This window comes from Panthera tigris, chromosome C2 (assembly GCF_018350195.1).
Source record: "Panthera tigris isolate Pti1 chromosome C2, P.tigris_Pti1_mat1.1, whole genome shotgun sequence".
NCBI lineage: Eukaryota > Metazoa > Chordata > Mammalia > Carnivora > Felidae > Panthera > Panthera tigris.
Genome location: NC_056668.1, coordinates 145,155,403 through 145,177,219, shown reverse-complemented (window position 1 = coordinate 145,177,219; position 21,817 = coordinate 145,155,403). Strand labels below are relative to the sequence as shown.

At 40.3% G+C, this 21,817-nt stretch overlaps 2 long non-coding RNA genes across 3 annotated transcripts; one reads left to right on the top strand and one right to left on the bottom strand.

The window, feature by feature from the left end:
• Window positions 1-9,954: 9,954 nt before the first annotated feature.
• LOC107180894 lies at window positions 9,955-16,816 on the bottom strand. 2 transcript variants are annotated; one of them, XR_001511657.2, is made up of 3 exons: window positions 16,769-16,816; window positions 12,187-12,252; window positions 9,955-10,448 (listed from the first exon to the last, which is right to left on the bottom strand). It is a non-coding gene; the product is annotated as an uncharacterized LOC107180894 (long non-coding RNA). The 2 variants fall into 2 exon arrangements; XR_006207607.1 differs by lacking the exon at window positions 16,769-16,816 and adding an exon at window positions 13,285-13,426.
• On the top strand, window positions 11,361-21,265 carry LOC107180892. The gene is made up of 4 exons (XR_001511655.1): window positions 11,361-11,439; window positions 11,626-11,814; window positions 17,791-18,216; window positions 19,967-21,265. It is a non-coding gene; the product is annotated as an uncharacterized LOC107180892 (long non-coding RNA).
• The last annotated feature ends 552 nt before the right edge of the window (window positions 21,266-21,817 follow it).

The window sequence follows — 21,817 nt, the reverse complement described above, 5'->3', positions numbered from 1 at the left end:
CATCTTCCTACCACGAGGCAAGCCAGCCTAAGGATGAAATGAAAGCACAGAGGAGGGAGAAGCTGAAAGAATCGAAGGAAAATGAGGCTTGATGATATTGTGAGTCTTTGGGTCAAACAAAACCCAAAGCTTGCCTTAATTCTGAACTTTCCAATTTTGCGAGTCAATACAGTCTTTCATTACGTTTGAGTTGGGCTTCCTATGGTGTACAATATAAAGAGCCCTTACTGATATAATCTTAATTACATTTTAAATTAAAACCTCTTCCAAATAAAAGATCACATTGCAAATAGTGTAAATATAGACCCTCGTCTGCATTATCCAGCTACAATAATAGGATTTATTACTTGTGCTCCTTTTCAGTTACATTCCCGAAGTATTATAATTTTATATCTAATTTTGTATTCCTTGGCTATAAACCATTTAAGAATTTTAGGAAGCGAAGTGTGAATATTAACCTTAAAGAAGAAAAATGAAATTTTATCTATGTACAATTAATTCTCCTTTGCGTATCTGTCAAGTCAGGATTCAGGCATAAATACAAATCCTTCATAAGAAAGAGAAACAAGGTCAGTATTTAATTGCAGCTAAAGCTGGGATTCTGAACACATGACCGTCTTATTCATTGTGGAAACTTAAATCCAATAACCTGTGGAGCTCTGTTCCTTTTCTTAGAAACGAAATGTTTCTAAGGGAGCCTACTCTTTTACCTCGAAGCATTTATATGCATACACGCACAACCATATACACACATGTGCATGTATACTTATGAGGTTTATTTATTTTTTTCCTGACGAAGGCAGACGTTTGCAGTTTGGAGATCTTGACACTATATCTGTGGAAGGGATTACTGAAACCTGACAAAGATTTCTGGTTCAGATTTTATAAAGAGTTCAAGCAGCCTTAAATTCAGTTTATTTGGGGGATCTGCCTTTGGAAAAATTGAGGGATTTGTTTGGCGACGATATGGAGATGCTTCTTGACTGTTCTGGTTCAAAAACTGAAATCCATATGTAGAGCTCACAGGCAAGGAATTGATATTTAAGAGGGGGAAAAAATCCATTCTTTGACTGTTGTGTTGAAAGTGAGTTCAATAGCCATGAGGCTGCTATTGAAGCTGGCAGCACAACGCTGTGAAATAAATGGACTCTTTCTATATGAAAACTTGGCTCTACTGTTAAGAGAGTTTTATAACCTTTCACAATCAAAATTTAACCATAGGGCAGTGATAGGACTTCTCGGTCTTGCTCACAAGCGGGTAGCTAAATGGCTTTAATGCTGCCTATCTACTTTTATCTGCTTTTATCTCTCTGATTCTTCCACTTGACTTTGCTCTTGATAAAGAATTAATGTTTGAGCGAGTCTTCAAAAGGAATGGCAGACCAAAAGAAAGAGTGATTGGCAGGTAACGAGACCAGAGAGGTAGCCAGGCCTGATCATGGAGGACTTTTATTTTATCTTTATCAAGATACCTCTAGGGTGCCTCCAAGGAACTGAGACAAGAAAGAGCCCCTTGGTGTGGTCAGGTTTGATTATTCCCTTAATGGAGGTTGGTGCGGTTCTAAAAGAGAGTCTTCCGTCTCCCCAAACCCTCTCCTATCCTCCTGTGGTCTGTTTTACTTTCCCTTTTCTGTTCATTCCCCAATTCCAATCCTGGACACTCTATCTTCTTCCACAGGCCAGGGATTTCCAAAAAATTGTAATTACCTTTATCAGTTAAAAAAAAAAAAAAAAGTGAAAACACACTAATTTTATCGCACACAGAAAAAGCCCCGAGACTCACCTTCCAGAGTGTCATAAGCTTTTTCTATCTTTCTGCTCCCATATCCTTTCTGTGGTTTCCATCCTCAAAGCAACAAGATGGCTACTGTGGCTCTAGCCATCACATCTGGACCCAAGAAGGAATAAAAGGAAGAGCAAGATCAAAAGGGCTGTATTTCTAGCTTTCTGTTCTCTCTTTCAAGGAAGCCTCCTAGAAGTTCCATCCAAGGTCTTCATCTAAGTGTCTGGAATGTGGCCACTTGACTATACATAGTTGCAAAGGAGGCTGGGGACTGTAGTACCTTAGTGGGACACAGTACCACACCCAACAAATATCACTGAAGAAAAGAATGGTTTCCTGCCAGTTTGCTTTGGAATCTATTTTTTTCCAGTCAAAACAGCCACAGCTCCTCTCCAAAACATTTTAGGCAATGCATCATCTCTTGTAATAGTTTCCCAAAATGTATTTCTTCATGGGTCTCTGTGTCACAAAGGGATTTAGTAAATAGTGTAAACAGAGACAAGTATTTTTATTCAACTGCACAGCACCTTCCCACATTGTATCATTCATTGTAATGGTTGTCTCTTTCACGTCTCTTTCACATCCTCTCCATTGTGTGCTCTGTGCATTTTCCTGTAAATTTGTTGGCAAACGCCTTTTAGTCTGTTGCCACGTTGCACCTTAATGTCGTTTCAGCCATTTTTATTTTGGAAATAAAAAATAAGCAGTTATTAACTGTTGAGCGGCATTTTGTAAAACACTAGATTGAGCATGCGGTGACTTAAACTTCACTGGATATCCTGGATATTTAGTTTTTAGCTGTCTGGTTAGTCATGTTTTCATACTAATATTAGCTCTAAATCCAAACTCCTGCACCTTAATGAATTTTTGGCATGAGCTTCCAAGTCTGGCTCCTATGTTATGACACAGCCCTATGCCTTCAACTGCTCAGATAAGTCCTAACAGCGATTTAATAGAAGCCATGTTTGTATTTTAATATTTCTAGGAGCCACATTAGTAAGTATAAAAATAAACATGTCAGATTAATTGTAATAACCTAGTAGGTCTAAAATATTGTAATTTCAAAGCATAATTTAATAAAAATTGTTAATGAGATAGTTCATATAAGTATTTTATTTTCATTGTATATTTCAGGTTTTATCACACATGCAAGTTTAAACTACATTTTAATGCTCAATAGCCACATGTGACAAATGGCCAGCATACTGGTCAGCACAGGCCTATAACATGGGGGATAAACACCTAGCCATATCCTGGGGATGGGGACATGGGTCCTGTAACCTCCTAATCTCAAGGTCAGTTCAAGAATACATTTCTTAGGTAATTCCCTTTAGGATTAAGCTGTTTCGCTATTGTAATGTAAGACGGTGGTGAAGATATTTGGACATTGGACCCAACTCCTCCCCTTCTCCCCTCATGTGTCTCAATGGTCTTACAATTTTGTTAGTAGATACAAATCTCACTCACCTGGCTTAACTTCCTAGCATATGCAAATAAGATCTCTCATATTCAACATACCCTCAGAAATTATTATCCCAGGAATATCCTTGTTCTTTCCTGAGTCCAAGATCACTTTGCTCTAGGTCTTATAGCAGCCATCAAAACCTGCAGCTCGTGCCGTGTGTGTTTTCTGACCCAGATTTCCCAGTAAAATCCGTTAGCCTCCGTGTCCTAACTCAGGAAGTTTCAGCTACAAACAGTAGAAAAACCTTACCCATACTGTATTCAAACACAAGAGCTCATACTGGTTCACACAATTGGAAGAACAGAGAGGGCGGGTGTCAGGCACGGTTTAATCATGCTTTCAGGCACTGTCTTCGGTTGGGTTCCCAAGAAAGACAATGTGAAACAGGGGTTTGAGTCCAAATGGTTTGTGGAGGAAGAACCCTCAGGAGAAAGGGAGTGAATGAATCAAGAGGCAGAAAGAGGAGCTAAGCAGAGACATGATGTCCTCGGTAGCATGATGGTACCACAAAGCCAGTCTTAACTGTGAGTTAGGGAGGGAGCCTCTTGTATTCCTGGGCTAGTCAGTCATTTGCTGTCCGTTATTTTAGGGATGGAAGGGTGCATACCTTTTGGGAGGGGGCAGTCGGGCATCTCATCCACAGACAGCAATTCTCAGGAGAAAAGGGCAGCTGTCAGCTCTCTGCAGCCGACACTCCCAGCAGTGGCATGTGTCAGTGTGGGGTCAGGGCAGGGTACCCACAGAATCTACTACAGCTGCATCCGTCTATGCTTCTCTCCTTAGACTCTCCTCTGTGTATGGATTTTGCCTGTAGCATTTCTTGTCTCCTGGCTTCACGATGGCTGCAGCAACCCCTGGGGAAACCTGCTTTTCAATTCTTATTCCTGGGGCGGGGAGGGCAGAGTATTGGAATCCCTATGAGTCTCCCAAATGAGTTAGGAAAACTCCCAGAAGCCCCCGCCAATTTTCTCCTACGGTTTATTGGCCAAAATCTAGCCACATGATCATTCCTGAACATTTCCTTAGCAAGAAGTGTGAGATTACATTGAAACCAGTCAGGTTCACACCTGATCTGAGGTCACTCCCCACTGAAGGAAGTGGAATAGATAATGGGACAATAGCCTCCAGGCACGCAACTCACTGTGAGAGAGCCTGAGAAATCAATTTCTGTCGAAATGTACATAACTGTTAATGGTTTCTAGGAAGGTGGTCTTTTCAGGGACTTTTCTCTCTTATCACACAAAAAGGGGAGGATTCAGCCTAAAAATATATTCATGGAACTTAGCATCATATAGTACAAATGTGACCTGGTGACATAGTACAAATTGCAACTTTATGTTTCCTTTAAAAAAAAATTTAACATTTATTTATTTTTTGAGAGACAGAGACACAGCATGAATGGGGGAGGGACAGAGAGAGAGGGAGACACAGAATCCGAAGCAGGCTTCAGGCTCTGAGCTGCCAGCACAGAGCCCAACATGGGGCTCGAACTCATGAACTGCCAGATCATGACCTGAGCTGACGTCAGGTGCCTAACTGACTGAGCCACCCAGGTGCCCCACAACCTTATGTTTCTAACAAGTTAGTAAAAGAAATAGATAAAAAGGAAAACTTACATAATATATTATATATAATAATAATTATTATTACATTAATATATTATTATTATGTATATATGTGCATGTGTATACACACACACACATGCAAGTTTTAAGAGCTGATGAACTGAAATTGTCAATGATTACCCGATCTCTATAATGTAAAAAATTGTATAACTCTGTGCTTATATATTTGAGTACATTCGTACCCATTCACTGTACAAAGTAAAACAGATTGCATCATGAATGTACATCTTGGGTTTTGTTCCCAACTATACTACTTAGTAGTTGTATAATCCTGGGGAACTGACTTAACTTGTCTGAATTTCCTTTTCTTTATTTCCATCGCAATACATACATACATACATATTTTTCCTACTTTTTTTTCAGGTAGCATCTTCTTTCGTTCTTTTTTCTCAAAGTTTTATTTTATTTAAAATCTAGTTAACATAATATTGGTTTCAGGAGTAGAACTTAGTGATTCATCACGTACATACAATACTCATTACCCATCACAACAAGTACCTTCCTTAATGCCCATCATCCATTTAAGTCATCCCCCACCCATCTTCCTCCGTCAACCCTCAGTTTGTTCTCTATAGTTCAGTGTCCCCTATAGTTGGCCTCCCTCTATTTTCCCCCTTTCCTCTATGTTCACCTGTTTTGTTTCTTAAATTCCACATATGAGTGAAATCATTGTGTCCCTCTGACTGACTTGTTTCACTTAGCATAATACACTGCAGCTCTATCCATGTCGTTGCAAATGGGAAGATTTCATTCTTGTTTTTACCAATGTTTATTTACTTATTTTGAGAGAATGAGAGAGACAGAGACAGAGCACGTGCACACAAGCAAGAGAGGGAGAAAGAGAATCCCAAGCAGGCTCTGCACTGTCAGTGCAGAGCCCAATGAGGGGATTGACCCTATGAACCACGAGATCATTACCTGAGCCAAAATCGAGAGTCAGATGCTTAACCGGCTGAGCCACCCAGGTGCCCAGATTTTGTTCTTTTTGAAGGCCGAGTAATATTGCATTGAATATATGTGTATATATGCATATATCTAGATAAATTTATTTCCATAGTTTGGCTATTGTTGATAATGGTGCTATAAACATTGGGGTACATGTGCCCCTTCGAATCTGTATTTTTGTATCCTCTGGGTAAATACCTAGTAGTGCAACTGCTGAATCATAAGGTGGGTCCTATTTTTAACTTTTTGAGGAAACTCCATACTGTTTTCTAGTGCACCTGTTTGCATTTCCACCAACAGTGTAAGAGGGTTCCCCTTTCTCCACATGCTCACAAACATCTGTTGCTTCCTGTGGTGTTAATTTTAGCCATTCTGACAGGTGTGGGTGGTATCTCATCATGGTTTTGATTTGTATTTCCCTCGTGATGAGTGATATTGAGCATCTTTTTCAAGTGCCCGTTAGCCATTTGGTTGTCTCCTTTGGAAAAAATGTCTATTCGTGTCTTCTTCTCATTTCTTAACTGGATTGTTTGTTTTTTGGGTGTTGAGTTTGAAAAGTTCCTTGGAGATTTTGGTTACTAACCCTTTATCAGATATGTCATTTGCAAATATCTTCTCCTATACCGTAGGATGCCTTTTAGTTTTGCTGCATGTTTCCTTCACTGTACATAATCTTTTTATCTTGATAAAGTCCCAAGAGTTCATGTTTGCTTTTGTTTCCCTTGCCTCCATCAATGTGTCTAGTAAGAAGTTGTTATGGCTTAAGTCGGAGGTGGCTGCCTGTGTTCTCCTCTAGGATTTTGAAGATTTCCTGTCTCACCTTTAGGTTTTTCATGCATTTGGAATTTATTTTTGTGTATGGTGTAAAAAAGTGGTCCAGTTTAATTCTTCTGCATGTTACCATCCAATTTTCCCAACACCATTTGTTGAAGAGACTGTCTTTTTTCTGCCAGGTGTTCTTTCCTGCTCTGTTGAAGATGAGTTGAATATATAGTTTCGGGTCCATTTCTGGGTTTTCTATTTTGGTCTATTGATCTATGTGTCCGTTTTTGTTCCAGTACCATACTGTCTTGATGACTACAGCTTTATATATATATATATATATATATATATATATATATATATATATTTCTCCTACTTTGATAGGGATAATGTGACATAATGAACTAATGAATATAAAAGTCTTGTGAAGGATATACTTAATATATTTTATGATATCTTTATTAGAGTACTATTACAATAGGAAATTGATTTGGAGGCATTCTCTTCTAGAATACTTCTACATCTCCAATAATGTTCCAGGTATTGGGCCTGATATGTTTAAATGTAGCAACTTTTAAATATAGCAATAAATATGATATCTATTTGTGCTAGGCCATAAAAGGCCACTTAGCTGCCCCCTGGTTTGCTGTAACATTTGCTGTCAGAATTCTGGGATACCTTGTAGGACATCTGATCAACCTGTGGTCACCACGACGGTGAAGCCTTGAGGAGAAATCACAGGTAGAGGCCCTGAGTGCAGCCATTTGACTCATCCAGGCTCAGGCACCAGGCATGTAAGTGAAGAATTCTTTAGATAATTCCAGCCCATCCACTCAAGTCAACCCCAGCCAGGTGAACCTTCCCCAGCCAAGGTTCTAGACGGTGCGGCACAGACAAGCCATATCGGCTATACCCTATTCGTATTCCTGACCGATACAATTCATAAGCAGAATAACACAGTCATGGATACACCATTACATTCTGGAGTGGTGCGTGATGCAGTAAAAAATAATCAGAAGGGTTTCTCAGTTGGCTCCACAAACCCCTGCACAATCCCATTTTTTATAGGTGGAAATTAAGAGAGAACTTCAGTAATTTTTGGTCCTACCATCGATAGTGTCAGATCTAGGATTCGAACTCAGATCTGCCTTAGGGCAGAATCTTTGTTCTTCTCCCCACCACGTCTGTCTCAAGCTGACCTCTGAGGAGGGCACATGGGTGGCCAGCCTGCTGAGCCCACAGGATGAAGGGGCAGAAAGAGAAACATGTCCTCTTGCTTCAGGGCTTGTTTGTTTCCAGGCTGTCTGCAGGATGATCATTTGGAGAGCTGAATCCCTCACATTTGTTATTATCTGCCTCAGACATCTTAATTAAATGCTTTGGAAGCCTGTACCATACAATCAAAACTCTAAGCACTTTTCTCTCCTTGGGAAAAAAACCCGTAAACTAAAATTCCTGTCCACGGTTCAAATTCCAGCTATTGATTTCTGCTCTTGATTTTAACCTTCTTTCTCTCTGAGAGTGCAAGTCCCTCAACAAGATGAGAATAAATAAAAGCAAGTGGGTGCCACCTGGGTGAAAAAGGGAGGGGGGACTGGAACACCCTGATAAGGGCCTGGGTTGATGGTTCAATAGGAGAGGGGTTAAGGGACCTTAAGTTAAAACTTGTTTGAACTTGAAAAATTCTTTCCTGAAATCCCAGTACAAGGTCTTTATACTTTCTCAGTGCACTTCGCTCTATGTAGGCTCTCATAGTAAAAATAAGAACAGTTACGAGAGAGAACAAGAAAGCAAAGGGATAGTGTGTGTGTGTGAAATAGTGAGCATTTTACCAACTGATGTTTGAGATGGAAGAAGAATTTACTCCCTCAATTTTATTAGATAAAGAGACGAAGGCCCAGAGAGCCTATGTGGTATTTCTGAGGCAGCAGGCAGCCAAGGGCAGCAGTGCCTGCAGAATTCTCCATTTGTACTCTTGCCCCATGAGAATTGATTGTCCAGCTTTATCTATATATTTTTTCCTATTTACTTGTATTCAGTGTGACTGTTATGGCTGATGCTTGCTTTATATAAAATTGGGCCACTTTGGTTCAGTGGGGCCATATTTAGAATAAGAATGGTTGGGGTACCTGGGTGGCCTTGTCTGTTAAGCATCTGACTCTTGGTCTCAGCTCAGGTCATGATCTCCCAGTTTGTGAGTTCGAGCCCTGTGTCAGGCTTTGTGCTGACAGCTGGATCCTGCTTGGGATTCTGTCTCTCCTCTCTGCCCCTCCCCTGCTTGTGCTCTGTCTCTCTCTCTCTCTCTCTCTTTCTCTCAAAATAAATAAATAAACTTAAAAAAAAAAAGAGTAAGAGTGGTCAACACGTTTTCAGAGAGAGTGGGAAAAGGCAAAAAGAAGACTGTTTAAAAGGTGAAATGTCAATGCCATTTTAGCAGATACGACCGAACATTTCAATCATCTGTGGAAGGCTCTGATTAGGTGCTTTGCATATGCTATTTCATTTCATCTTCACGGTTCCCGGAGGTCGCTGTCCATATCTCTATATTTACATAAAAAATTGGCTTTTAAAGAGGTTAAGTTACCTGGGAAATGGCAAAGCTCTGACTTGAATGCAGGTTCCTCTTCTCCCAAAGTCTATGTTCGTTCCACTGTGCCAGTGTTTCCCCTGGTATTTACAAGGTTATTTTAGATGGTTCTAGGATGGACATAATATAGTGCAGTAGTTATGTGTTGATTTCCGTGTGCACTAGGGAAGTAACATAACAGACCCATAAAGCTCAAATATTTACCTGTTGCTATTTCTTATTTCTTTCTTAAGATATTTATTGATGTTAAAAAGGGGCATGTGGTTAAAATATTCACAAAATCATGGCAAAATTATATAAAATAGCTTAGGCAAAAATATGAAGTGGTATGCCATGAAGCTGAAGTTTTAGCAACTGTACTATACTTGGTTGTCATGATATCATTGACTGGCTATTGGCCATTGAAGGGTTTCCAAAGAATTCATTCAGATTTCCTGACACTTAACACAAGTGAGTTGTGGTTTTAAAGTCTATCAATTATATTAGGGTTAAAGTATGCTCTTCAAGGAAATGTACGACTCCTTTAAAATTTATATGTTTAATTTAGTAGAAATGTGCATCTCATGTATTCACAAAGCATTGTTCTTAGATGAGAGCACCATCTATCCATCCATCCATCCATCCATCCATCCATCCAATGGCGTTTGTAGGCACCTGAAATGTAGTAGGAATAGTATAATTAATGCACATTCCCTATGTTATAACAGAGCTCTCGCCTACTTGGAGGAGACAGTCAGGCAAATATTTATTTATGACATGTTTTTTTGTGGGCAAAGTACGACGGCATCAACTGAAGAGTGAATAACTCCCTGACTCTTCAGGAGTGGGGCCTCTAGGAAAATCTCATAGTGCAGAGAATTCTATGATAGATAATAAATTCCACCCAGATGGCGGCCAGGTGAAGACCTACTGCCCACATCTGATAAGTCACAGGAATCTAGTTTGGGGTAAAGGTGAAGCACGGTACTTCACAAGGTGAAAGGTCTAGCATAATTGCTGCCTGGAGCTTATCCTTTTTTAACACCACCACTCTTCATTGGATAAAATTATTTTTAGTGTTATTCTGAAGTAAAAGGATTCATGATGATAATGGCTTCAAAGAAGCACAGAGTAATAGATTAATACTTTTTAAGTACATTGATGCGATCTTCAAAGAAGAGAATGTATACCATAATAGGGTTCACCCAGAGTAATGAATAACAACATCACAGTTCGTTTTTGAGGCTTAGTTTCTTGCGATTTGTTGATGACCTCACCCACATTAATCTTCTTCACATATTCCTGGAAAAAAAAGAGTATACCTAGAGTTTTCAATCTATTTCATCTGCAGTTGATGAGAGAACATACTTTATTAATTTTAATTTCCAAGAGTTGTTTTTATGTTAAGCAACATATGTGGAAATAATTCTAAAATACTTTAAATGTAAGGATCAATTTGGCAGAGACCTTAAAAACTCCACTTTATAATAAATCCTCCAAAATGCATCTACCCATAGATTTGTGTCTTCAAGATAGTGTGATTGATTCTAGGGGCTTTAAGCAAATGCCTCTGTAGCTGAAAAATTATAAACAGAAATTAAAACACGACGCAATGAATTCGTCACTCAAGTTCTGTTTCTCGTCTTTGCAATCATCGTGCCATCATTATTTATTTCCAAGTCACCCTTTAAATACAGGAATGCGTGGTACAGGAACTTAGCCTGAAGCCAGCTCAAAGGATTTCAAACCGTTACTCATTTACTCTCAAAGGGAATTCATATATAGCTAGGTCTAGGTGTTGTGGGTCAGGCTGTCTCACTGAGAATTCTCTGAGTGTCACGCAGCTGTACTGAAATATGTTAATTTTCTGCTTACATATATATTTTTAAGCTTCAATGATAACCACAGTGATTGTTTAGCAGTTAAACAACAACGTATTTTTTTAGGGAGGAACATCTCTATGTAACTGACATGGTTCAGATTTGCAAGTGCATGGTATTAATAAAATGTAGGCTGACTTTTAGTCAATTTTATTATTTTTTTAGCATCGTCTACAGGCAGTGCCTAGAGTCTATTGACCGCAGTGGGGGCCAGCCACTCCCAGACCTACCCTTAGCATGCTCTTGTGCAATCTTTGTTAGATGGGAGAGCTATCGCATGTCTAATCAGGCCCTGGGAATTGGGCCTGGCCTTTCCGGTAAGAACAGGCATGTAGTTCATAACAGTAACAGTAAGCCTCTAATCTCTGGTATGTGACTCCCAGTTTACTGGGAGACAGCAGAAGCATATCCAGGTAAGGAAATCTGCCCACACATCCTGACCTCTGGGATTCTCTCTCTGGGATTCTTGTGTCTGGAATGATACCACATCGCCTTCTCAGCACAGGGGAGTCTGACCCTCGGAGTTCTGTTCATCATTAGCCCACTGAGGGGTAAGCTGACTTCTGCCGTTCTTACGACTGTGTCTGCTCATCTGAAAGAGTGCAGGTATTGGACTGCATCAGGGGACACACGCTCAGACGGCCACAGAGCCCGGGAAGTCAGCAATGTGAGTGAAGAGGGCCAGGCACAAGCAAGAGAAGGAAGTGGAGGCTGGAAACCAGAGCTCCCACATTCCGTCCAAAGGGGGTAGCGCCTCCCTCGTTCTTGCCAGTCACCGCCACATGCAGGTACAGTGTTGCCAGATATTTATACTTCTCCCCAAAAGTTTGGTTATCTTGCTTTTCTATGTTAAATCATTTTTAAACGCTGGAAATGCACTAAAAATATTTAAAACCCAAACGACATACATCTGAAGGCCAGTTTATGGTCTCCAAACTTTGTGAGTGTTCTGATCCCTGGATTCTTTAATGATTCTACCTTGCTGGCAAAGAAGAGGTTTGGCTGTCTTTCCTGAGTAGGGCATCCAAAAAATGGTTTCTGGTCTGATGCCAAGCTCACAGCTGGGACTTTCATAAATCAATGACTACATTGTTGGTTTGGTCCAAATCTATTTAATCCATCCAGATCTCATCCACCAGGCTGGGAGAAAAGGGGATTACCTTTTATCAATGGTCTCCATTCTGCATCATGGCTTTGAGGTCCGCTTGGGATCAGGTTGACTTTTTCTATTAAGATACAAATACAAACTGAAATGGAAATGAAGCAAATGAAAACTCCCACACTAGACAAAATGAAGGTACAGAATCTTTTCATGCTAAGAAGCCTCTTTATTTTAGTGGTGAATGATGAGGTCATGTGCTTTTCGAAAGGATCAATTGAGTAAGATCTATTTTTCCAGTACGCTTTTTTTTTTTTACTCTTCGTGTGCACGTGTGTGTGCGCGTGCTAACATTTCCAGCTTAAATCGTTTGAACATTTAGTTATTAGGGACACTTTTTTTTTCCTTGCAATTTACTGCGGCTCATTGCCGGTTTCAGTTCTTCTTCTCTTATTGCTTTGGTATTTTTCTAAAATACACAAAATGTTATTTTAAAGAAATCTTACGAAGGACCCTAAAAGATGAACGAGAGATGAGACGTCACTGAAATGAAGGAGAAAGAAAGGGAAGCAGGGGGACCAGGAGAGAGCAAAGGCAGGGGAGATAAAACCTGAACAGAACTATTACTCACTAGAGTCATTAATCAAAACTATTGCTCTTTATTATCATGTTGGGTCCTGGTGGGCTTACCTCTGGGACAGAAACCTGTGCTCTCATTCTTTTGTTCAATGTTTCCATTGTAATGGGAGAGGGCCCTTATTCAAATATAATACCATTTCCGGAGAATTTATAAAAACATACTGAAAGCTAATGTGTGAGAATTCTCTTATCCCCAGTTTTCCATGCCACAAAAGACATTTTCATTTGCATTGTTTGTTGTGAACAATTAAGGTAGAGGAGAGAGCATACTCCATTACAAATTAAACCTTTTCAGAAGAGGATTAAAAATGATCTTATAAACAGGCTTTTCAGTGCAAGAGCATAAGCTTTAACTCTGAATTGAAAAACCAAAGCCACGTAGAAACAGAAGCAAGAGCATTTAATTAATCTACAGTTTATCCTTTCCTATTGTGATACACAAAAAGAAACCGTAATTTTCTTAGGGCCTTTCTGTTTAATTCTTAGGAACAATTGCATTAACTGAAAGGGTAATTCTTACTGCGAAGGAATGCTTGAGGATGCTTTGCAATCACAGGAATAGCACTGAAATGAAAGTCTCCGGGCTTGAAATTTAATCTCACCCTGCCGTGATCTAATACCAGAGAACCTGAATTTCTACCATTTGCAAGGTACTTCTTGCATGTGTCTGTCCTTGCCTGTTTTTATTTAACTCCTGGAAAAAAAAAAAAACAGCTTATATCAGTCATTTGAAACAATTATTCTAAAATATTGCCCAATTGATGAAAGGAACAAAGCATTCCCGGCAGGGACCAAGAAGTGATTTATATATAACACTTCCAATGAATATTTCACTTTTTACTTTGCCTACGTAGACACAAGCCAAGAGAAACCAGAAATGTAATTTCAGAATCCGTATGAGCATTTCAAGGCTGAATGTCAAACAAGAATTTAGGAAAGAAAAAAAAAATCACCATTAAAGACAAGCAGGGATAATCATCCTTGTAACTTGATCTTTGCTCACATCTTTAATTATTGAAATAGGTGACTTTTTAGGGCGGTTTTGGGTCTAGGGGATCCTGGTGGGTTTCCAGTTTGAGATCTTGCTTCAGATCCAGACACTTGGGCCCTACCCCAAATCAATGAATCAGAATATCTAATTTATGGGTCTGGAATAAGATCTAGGAAGATGAATTTTAGACAAGCATGCCTAGGGGATTCTGATCCAGATCACTTTTTGGGAAACCCTACACTACAGCTGCCACAAATGACCCGTGTTTTTCAGACATTTTGCTAGCAGCTAACTGCTTTTTAAACTCAGTACAGAAACAGAACAAACACAGAGCCGCTCTGACAAAGGCAGGTGGTCATTTGAGGGACCTGTGGCCTTGACCTGCCCTCCAACCTGAAGAGGAACCCCTGAAAGTCTCCCTATGGACTGCTGACTACCAGCACACCCCTCTCCTCAAAGCCCGATTAAATAAAAGCTCTTGTATTTCCTTCCTGGGAAGAACTACAAAGTTGACATGAACATTCTTATGAGAATTTCACTAATGTTTTTGGGGATTTGTATGTAATCAAGACTAATACGGAAACGGCAGCCCCCGCTACGGTCTAACCAGCTGTTCAAGGCCATCCTCTCTTCTGATTGGCTGTTGTGCAGGCCATCAACATTATTAAATATTTTATATCCCCAGTGTTTTTTTAGTATTGAATTTTCGTGGCAGACAGCAATATTTGGCTGCTTCAAGACTGTTCCCAGCCCCACTTTTGCTTTTCTGCTTTCTACTATAAAGGATAAAAACTCGATGTTGCCTTTCCCAGCTTCCCCTGCAGCCAAGAACGGCCCTGTCACGTCGTTTTGAACAGGGTGATGTAAGGGCAGTCTTCTGGAGTCCTTCTAAGAAGGATTCTTCCTCTGTGATGAAAGCAGATGAGTATCTACGGAGAGCTTGCTTACCACCCTGCCTGGCCTCTGTGTCCTGCCTTTGGAAGCAGTCAGGTGAAGGAGCCCTGGAGGAAGTGGCAACAGCCGCCTTACCATCCAGGGTGGGGTCCAAGAGAATGCGTGGTGGACCCCAGTCATCCATACTGTCATGGCCGAGCTAATGAAGGAACCCCGAAAGGGACTGCCTCCAGACTTCTTTTTTTTTTTTCAATATGGGTATTTTAATTTTTAATGTTTATTTTTGAGAGAGAGACAGAGACAGAATGTGAGCAGGGGAGGGGCAGAGAGAGAGAGAGGGAGACACAGAATCTGAAGCAGGCTCCAGGCTCTGAGATTGTCAGCACAGGGCTGGCCGCGGGGCTCGAACTCATGGACTGAGAGATTATGACCTGAGCTGAAGTCGGACGCTCAACCGACTGAACCAACCCAGGCACCCCTAGACTTCTTGTTAAATAAAAATTGCTGTGCTTAAATTGTATATCTCCTTATAGTTTAGTATTTTTGTTTCTTTTACCTGAGAGCATTCTCACTGATGCCGTCTTCAACAAATCTCTTTCTTCTTCTCTGGCCCGTCTTCTCTCAGTGGAATATTTTCCCAGGAACTTTCTTTTAGTAATATTCTAGAATTTCCAGTGGGGTGACCAATGGTGTAATTTGCATATACACCCATACTTCAGAGTCAAGATCAGGATACTCAGAGTTAAATTCTGCTGCACAAGACCTCAAAACTATCTTCGTACACATGATTTTATTAATTGACTGATAGCTTGTCTTACTCGAAAATGTGTTTAGGGGCGCCTGGGTGGCTCAGTCGATTAAATGTTCAACTCTTGATTTTGGCTCCGGTCATCATATTGCAGTTGGTGAGATCGAGCCCCATGTCGGGCTCTGTGTTGATAGCACTGAGCCTGCTTGGGATTTTTTTCCCTCCCTCTCCCTCTGTTCCTCCCCTGCTCTCTCTCTCTCTCTCTCTCTCTCTCTCTCAAAATGAGTAAATAACCCTTAAAAAATAAAATAAAATAAAATGTGCTTAGAAAAACATACAAGTATTCACAAATTACGAGCACATTAAAGTAAGGAATTAGCACAGAATCTACGGAGAAAAGGTTAGAGCACAAAATAACCCCTGGGTAGAGGAAGATAGAAAAATGCATAACCTGAGGTCCTCGGTAGTAGGGCCATATATTTGTTTTTAAACCAAATAGTAGTTATTCAAAGCGAACCAATTGTTCAGAACAATTGTAACTATTCCTGACCGTAATGTCAGGAAAGATTTTTTTTTTTCCTGGGGATCCTTATAAATAGAGCATTGTGTAATGTGATCAGGTTCTGTGGTGTGGCATTCCTTAACATTCTCCCGTGGCATCACACCAGGCTGCGTGGTCCTTCGTGCAGCTGGTCCGTACTGCCCAAAGCGAAGCAAAGAACAAGTGGCCTGCCTAAATAGACCACCTAACAAGGATCGATGGAGCACACTAGGAGAGTTTGCTTGGTTTGAATAAAAGGAATCTAATTTTTTAAAGAGAGTGTTGTGATTTTAGTGCACCAGCAGCACAGACTCTGGAAGTCAGGCTGCCTGACATTGAATCCTAGCTTTGCCGCCTTCCTAGCTGAGTGTCCATGGACAAGTTATGTAATTTTTCTGTGGGATGGTAATAATAACACTTAGTTCATAGATTTTTTGCAAGAAGTATGCGTGCTACCGTGCCTGGCAACAGTAATTACAATGCAAATGTTTGCTCTGATCCTACATAGGGCCTTGAACTAGAGCACGTAAAATGCTCCACACTCAATTCCAAAGTGGACAGTGGGGTTTTCCCCCACGGAGCAGTTCTCGGGCACCAGCTGGGTGTCTCACAACTCACCTCCATGTTGGCACTATCTACCTGGAGATAATGTCAGATCCCACAGGTTAAGGACTCAGTCCTTTAAGACTGGCGCTCTTTCCCCCACAATAACAACAAGTCCAGGTTGTTCCTTTTGCTCTGACTGACCACTAGCTATAATCGAACCCTCTCCTCGGGTTCAATTAAATTGGTGGAGCAGCTCACAGAACTCAGAGAAATATTTTACTTACTGAATTACCAGTTCATTTTAAAAGGATAGAACTCAGGAGTAGCCAGACGTCATAAGATATCTTAAGACGTAACCCTAGAAGTTCCAGAATATACATTCTCTGCATTCTGTTATGCAAGCAAACATAGAGTTCCATATAGAGTCAAGGGAAAGGGCTCAGACTCCACATCCTTGCTGTCAACTTTAATCTATCACATCAAGTATACACCCTCCTGGTCCAACCTGGGATATGTGCCACTACATTGCAGGTGACCACATTCCTTCTTTAGTCTCACAAGTGCTGTTCAATGAAACGATATTTCAAACACTTTTAGGAAAATATTTGTATTTGGGGACTCTTGACCATAGAAACCATTGAGTATTCATCACCTAATATTTACTTAGTATCAATACAACCAATTTTGTCCCATAAAACATACACAGGATTTCCCGATTTTAAGATTGGCCATCTCTACTTTCTCCTCTGTGGATTGGGCCACAAGAGAATGCAAGCTCTCAGAACTTGGCAACTATGCGCTTAGACATCTGTTACCTACATGAAGCTATCTGATGCCACCAGAGATCAATGCTTGGTGTCTAAAATGCAATACTAATCAGCGTGCCAGTTTACAGGCTTTGCAGGTCAAGTGAAAAGTGGATCACCTGTGTTAGAGACTGAGATAAAATATTATAGTTGAACCCGTTGTAAAAATGCCTTCAAGTGGAAGACACCATAACAAAGACAGAAACTTGGACTTTACTAAGTAATAAAGGAAAAGTGCAGAGTTGTGAAAGAATACAACCAGTCTTAAGTTGGTCTTCTACTTGCTAGAAGTCTCATGGTGGGAGATCCCATACTGGATTTGTCCTCCACGCTGTCCAGCAAGCATAACGTTGTGTTTGTTCATGTTTTCTTTGTTTGTTATGGGTGTGTGTGTGTGTGTGTGTGTGAATTTGAATGTGTTTGGGTAGCATATTCATGTTACCCTTAGGCACAGTTCTCACCACCCCTTACTGTCACACACTGATCTGTTTCACTTACAGATGCTACTCGTTTACCGCCTGCAACTTGAGGTTTTACTAGCTCTGTACACGTCTCTGGCTGTTAACACCTTTTGGGTTCTGAAACTCGCCTCTAACATGAAAGGAAATGAGTACACAAAAAATGTATCACCCAGTCTTAGCTATTGAGAGTATGTCCTAGAACTGGGGCCCAAAGCAGCCAAGGAGAGAGTGGAACGAAGCTTGCCTCACTCGTCTTGGGGGAGCTGGTGCACAATGCTGGCATCACCCATCCTCTGCTTACCTTGCTGGCCGCCTCATAGTGTGACTACCACGATGGCAATGCAGTATGGACCAGACTGGTCCTTGCCTACTCTGGTGTCTTGTATCATCCACTGTAACCATCATCATGCCAATAACCACCTCAAAACTTGTGGAAAGGGCATCATTTCAAAAGGATGTGTTCAGGTGGGTGAAATGCTTTCCCTGTAGCTGTCTTATTACTTGGGATAATGGTTGGGCTCATTTTGCCCAGGATCTGAGCAACCTCTTGCTAATTATACTAACGGAGATGGCAGCAGACTGCTCGATGGCTAATACCTGTGGGGAGGACAACTCTTATATAAGACGTTAGAATGTCATGAGATTGCCTTTTTTATAACCACAAATCAACCATGTCAGATCAAGGTTGCCCTTGTTTTGACAGAGCAAATTCAGAGCCGAATTAATAAATGATTCTCTTTTATTATATATATTTGTACTTTCTGGGAGATGCATTTTTTCCACTAGGAATGTGCGTATTCTGTACATGTTTCTTCCTATTCATCTATCCTCGTTATTGGCACTTTAAGAAAGTTCATGCTAGACAACAAGAAGGAATGTTCCACAGGTGCCATAGTAAGCAAATTGCTGGGTTTCATTCCGGAAATTCTGGAATTGAACTGCAGATCATGGTTGGCTCTCTACGTAAGAGGTCACCCTTACTCTCAGCACCCCTGTCCAAACAGGATGCAATCTGAGACCCTCTGAGTTTTTCATTCTCCTATACGTATTGCCTTTTGGTCCCATGTCAAGGAATTATTCTCATTAGAACAATAACAACAAAAACCCTTTGTTCTTTCATTGGTCTCTTGGGTGGTTTTAGTGGTATTGAACTCAGGCATACATTTGCTGTTCCTTGAAACCATGAATTCCACATCTCAATGGGATCGTTACAGACCTCTAGCATGAGATAAATCAAATTGTATGGCATTTGTTTGAGAGATTTCTAAAGAACAAAAGGAGTGTACGTGTTGGGAGGAAGGATGGGGGTGGATGGAATCTATTCATATCTCCAAGATCATGGAAAACACCTCTCCTTAAAATAGCTGCCCTTTGTGGCAGGTACCGCTTGTTGCCTACCCCAAATCCATTTCCCTTCTTCCTTCCTAGCAGGATCCCTCATTTTGTTCAAGGCTGCAATGGATGTAGTTAAAAAGGCCCATGTCTTGGGTTCTTTTGTGTTATGGAACTGCTCTGTGTCTTGATTGTGACTATAGTTATATGGATCTGTGATAAAATGTCACAGAACCACATACACAGACAGATAAAAAATGAAAACCGAGTTCATGAAAAAAAAGCTGGTGAAATCTTAATGGAGTCAAACTTTAGTCAAATGTCATCTGTCAGTGATTTCGATAATGTGCTACAGTTAAGGAAGATGTGACCACTGGGGGGGCAGTGTTATGGCTAACTGGGGCCTCTCAGTATTTGTGCCACTTCTTGTGACTCTATAATTATTTCCAGATAAAAACTTAAAAATAAAGATCCTGGTGCAAACTTCTTTACAAATAAGGATGACCCTGTGACCCAACTTTGACCAATGGGAAAAAGCAGAATTGCATAGATAGTGGTCCTGGGTAGGCTATTTTGTCATATTTAAAGGGGGCAGACTACTGCCTATGTTTTCACCTTTGTTTTTTAATCCTTCTTCCTGCGTGGAACACACACATGGGGCCAGATATATACGTAGAAAGTAGAAAGTTTGCGTATGCAGGTGAAGTAGAAAATTAGAAGGAACTTGGGTTCTTTACTCTGTTCTCCCAGGAAAACTACTTTGGGGTTTGGTATCATGTGAGAAAAAGAAACCCCATTGTGTTTAAGACTGGGTAGTAGAGTTTATGTTTTTTGATGTTGCACGTAATGCTAAATGATACCTTCTTTTTTGTTCCAAATGCAGCCATGGTCACCAAAAGTATGAGTGCCAGTAGACTTTTATGTCATCATCCTCCGAAGAACTTTGGAAAATGCCCTGGGAGTTCTGTGTTCTTATAACAGTTTATTCATGAGCTATCTTTATGCCTTTGGACAAGAAGTCCATTTTCTCTAAGATGAGAGAGTTGGACTTAAGAACACTGAATGCTCTTGTTTGTATAATTAAAGAAAAACCTTGAACCAGGAAATGCATAATGATGGAATCTAGGGACATGTTAAATCAGTACCTAGTAATCAAAGAGTATTGGTGGAGTAAATAATGTAAGAAATAAATGGATATTGGAAGGAAGGAAGCAGATTAAATCGTTTTCCACTACTTAGACTCCTTTTCTTTGTGAAAGAATAATCACTCCTGCCTATTCTCATACATCTGGTTGGGCTTCCTGGAAGAAGAGTAAACATGTTGTTTCATTGACTTTAGGCTTGGCCATATGACATGCTTTGGCCAGCGGAATGTGAGAGGATGTGATGTATATCACGTTCACACAAACTTTCGGAGGCAACGCAGATTTTCTTCAGAGTTCTTGCTCTTCTGTGCTATGAACACAGCCTTGGCTCACATACTGACTCTCTTCCTTTCTACGTTACTGGATGAAAAAAAATCATGGAACACACATACAGCCTAGCGGCAGTCTATCCACAGCTGAGCAAGGACTAAACCTTTGTTGTTGTAAGCCACTCAGATCACAGTCTTTGTTGCTACAGCCAAGCGGACTAGTACGGAGAGGAACCTAAAAGTCTTTAACAAGAAGCAGTCCATGGACGTAGCTGCAAAAGTGCAAAAGCTATAATCTAAGGAGGAGATTGTGATTAGAAGCCCGGAAATAGAATCAGGCACTGAAGAATGGGAACTTGGGCTTCGTTTGGTAAATTCTCTAAATTCTGCCAAACATTCAATTTTCTACTATATGATACACTGGTTACAAGCAGGGGATCTGAAGCCAGGTGTGTGCATTCTAATCGCAGTTTTTCCATTTGCAAATTGTGTGTCCTTGGTTAGGTGACATAGTGTCATCTCTAAAACAGGGTAACAAACAGGATTTAACTCATTGGCTGGTATACAAGGAGGATTAAATGTACTCATACACAGCACTTCAAACAAGTGTTTTGTCTATATTATATACTCAATTGCTAGCTACTATTAGTATAAGAGGGTTTCTTCCCTCCATTATGCCACATTACTCTACTTTTGGCTAAGATAATAAGAAAACTACCAGAACTGTGAACATAAACACTGACCAATGGATAGAGATCTAGAAGGAATTAGGGCAAGACAAATGAAAATCAGAAAAATAAATCCAATGAGAAATGCTTTATCTATCATCTATCTATTCTTCCTTTCTATTTCTCTGTGAATTAGTCTCTAAAGAAAAAAATAGATATATTTACCAAAGACAAAGGCAGATTTTAAAATGGTTTTGCATTTTTACCTGATGTGTCATTTTATTAAGTTAGAAAATTGTAAGCCTACACAAAACTGGAGAGAAGCGTACAGAACTCCCACGTATCTATCACTTAAGTATAACATTTATCTACAATGACCATTCTTATTACAATGCCCTCTCCCCCCTGCCCCGCTAGATTGTGAAGAAAATCCCAGATGTCATAGCATTCGGTTGAATAACTTTGAAAAATCACTTACAATTATCTTTTTCTAATAAAAGAGAGCATGTTTGGACTCTTAGAGTATTCTCATTAGGAGTTACGTAGCATCAGAAAATTAGAGTATGATAATTAACCGGTGGGTGGTGTCGCAGCTTGTTAAGATATAGAGTGTAGGCTGTGATCATGGTCTAGACCCAAGACACTGCCACAC